The 3,018-nt window shown below is 30.1% G+C and overlaps 1 long non-coding RNA gene across 1 annotated transcript; it reads left to right on the top strand.

Moving 5' to 3' along the window:
- Positions 1–470: 470 nt before the first annotated feature.
- LOC145052687 (uncharacterized) lies at positions 471–2,174 on the top strand. The gene is made up of 2 exons (XR_013684141.1): positions 471–942; positions 1,648–2,174. It is a non-coding gene; the product is annotated as an uncharacterized LOC145052687 (long non-coding RNA).
- Positions 2,175–3,018: the final 844 nt, after the last annotated feature.

Raw genomic sequence — 3,018 nt, forward strand, 5'->3', positions numbered from 1 at the left:
GTTGTAAACATTAAAAAAATTCAATTTCTTTCCTAAAGTGGCATGTACATTTTTTTCCTAATAATAGTTGAGAAGTTATTTGTTGCTTTTTATGCATTGAGAATTCTTTAAGAATTACGGTATGAGAATAGAGAATTTATTACTTTTTTAGAATTTTAGAGTTCAAGCTACCCATTTTTAAAGAGTACTATATGCTCATCATTTACATGTAGTTGAACCAACTTCGTGTGTTTGTGTGTGTGTGTGTATATATATATATATATATATATATATATATATATATATATATATATATATAGGAATAGGATCAAATGAGAACACCTAAAAGGTTGAAAACGCGAGAACAGATCTGAACCATTTAAATACTTAGATCACTTAGATCTAAGGTTATTATTAAATGGACTATTTATGAAAAATTCTAAAACTAATGGTATTAAAGTGTAACTTTGAAATGATCAGAAGGCATAATAGGAATTGTAACTTTATCTATTTGCTATAATTTCTCACCCTCTCACGTATTTCCTCTCATCTTTCTCCTATTCCCCCGTCTCTCTCGTCTCTCTCTCTAGGGTTTTATAAGAAATCCGCCTCCATCATATACATGCTACCATGAAGATTTGTTCAGCATCTTCACCTCACGCCGTAGCCACCATCGTCATACCCATCACCTGTCACCAGAAGTGGCGCCGATGAGAAATAAAATATCCAAAGGTATCAATCGCGAAAATATCTAGAGAAGGCTATAAATACCCCAAAAGTTATGAGATCATTTTTCTGAAACTTCTGCAAGAAAAGGAAACTTGTTCGCGAATTACATTTAAGTACAGATGTCTTCAACTTCTGTTTCTCTTGCTCTTATTTTCTACATGAATAGATTTCAAAGGCGTCAAGACTGAATCAATCTCTAATTATTTTGTGCAGTATAACTCGATACATAGAGAGGTATGTTTGCGTTTGTTCTTTTTGTTTTTTTGTGTGAAAATCGTTGGATCTGGATTTAACATTTGAAGTTTAGTACACTTATTGTTTTCGGAGACTTGGGACTAGGGTTTTATCTTGGATTTGTGCATTTTGTGCTCTTTGTTATGAATCATAAGTACGCTACCTCTTAATTTTTTGATGGCGTTTTTGGAAGCATTAATTGTACCATGTTTGATTCTCTGGTTTGTTAATAGTCGATATTGGCGGAATTGATTCTATCAATTTGATATTTGATGCCTGAAAAACTTTAGATATTTGGGCATATTCGACTTGAAATGAATTGTTATCCTACGAGTTTCTATATGCATCTGTTTTTATAGAACTGCTATTGCTATTGGTTAGAATGTTGTTTGTATGCGATATCTGTTTGCAGATTAATGAACTGTGATTGTGTAATGTGTAGTTAAGGACTGAATTGGATTAAGTTTATGGTGTTGTTTCAACTGCCATAATTTATCAAGTTAATCTGGATCTTTAATCTTTTTCCTCGGGACCCTAGTTATTTACAATCTGAATAATGTAGATGAGTAAACCTTGAAGATCCGGTATTCTAGTTCTTTCTTCTATGAAACACTTATTCTTTCATCTAAACCTCAACAGGCAACGATTATATCTGGTTGGCTCTTTTCATCTTTTGCTCATTGCTTGATTCTTCTTCATTTACAGAAACACTGGGATGGATATTCTTAGTCAAACTTCCAATACATCTTCTTTTCCAATGGATCATTCAAGAAAGAAGAAAACAAGAAGCAGACGTGATGCACCAAAGAAAGTGGCTGCAACAATTGCCAAGTGGAGGAAGGCAGAAAGAAAACGACAACAGGGGGTGTTTGGGTTTCTTTGTGTGTCGTAAAAGAGTGGGAGAAAACAGAGGGGGCTGCTGCCCTTGGCTCGCTAGAAACCACCAACAAGCACCTCTGGTGGGGGTGTTTTTGTTGCACCTCGAAGACAGGCGAAAAAGAAGGGAGTGTGAGAGGAAATGGAAGAATGAAAAATGTATTTATCTATGAATAGCAGTGTATTCATTTGTGAATAGCAGTGCATTCATGTGTGAATAACAGTGAATGAATAGCAGCGCATTCATGTGTGAATAGTAGTGTATTCATTTGTGAATAACAGTGAATGAATGTATTTATTTATGATTAGAGGTATTCATTTATTCAATTCTGAATAACAAGGTACTTATTTCTTAATAGCACTGTATTCATTTGTGAATAACAGTGTAAGCATGTGTTAATGAGTATATTTATTTATGATTAGAGGTATTCTTTTTATGAAGAAATGATAATTTTTACACTCTTTTTATTTTCAATTTAAAAAAAAATTTGGATTACTTGTAAATTGATGTGTATTTATTTGTGATTGGAGTAGTATCAAGTTTTTTTAAAATAAAATCATTTATGAATACAAATGTACTAATTTGGTGTTCAATTTCTATTCATTTTTTTTAACACAAAAAAAACGTGAAATAGGAGAAAAAAAAATTTGTAAGAATTTTTTTCAGTTTTAAAATAAATTTTGGTAAAAATGTTTTTTTATATTCCATTAATAAGAAAAATAAAAAATTGAATATTTATTTCTTTATTGGTAACTGATCCTAAATTTAAGGGAATTTGATTGCATTTTAGTTTATTTTAATTTAATTAAAATATACAATTACTAGTATGCCCTTATATATTGATTGGTCCAGAATTGTTCTCGCGTTCTCAACCTTTTAGGTGTTCTCATTTGATCCTCTCCCTATATATATATATATATATATATATATATATATATATATATATATATATATATATATATATATATATATATAGTGCTAGGTTAAAGTGTTTTTTACATTTATTGTGTGCTAGAATGCACCAATAGGAATTTAGTAAAATTATATTATTATTTAATTAAATAATGATAGATATTAAATTGTTTCCATAATTGTATGTATATTAAATTATATCCATAATTATAATTTTCACTTTATGGAAATTAATTAAATTCGTTATTAATGTCAGCAATAACATTCTTTCAGAATGAATTCGCATT

This window comes from Lactuca serriola, chromosome 5, assembly GCF_051521515.1.
Source record: "Lactuca serriola cultivar US96UC23 chromosome 5, Lser_US96UC23_V15, whole genome shotgun sequence".
In the NCBI taxonomy this organism is placed as follows: Eukaryota; Viridiplantae; Streptophyta; class Magnoliopsida; order Asterales; family Asteraceae; genus Lactuca; species Lactuca serriola.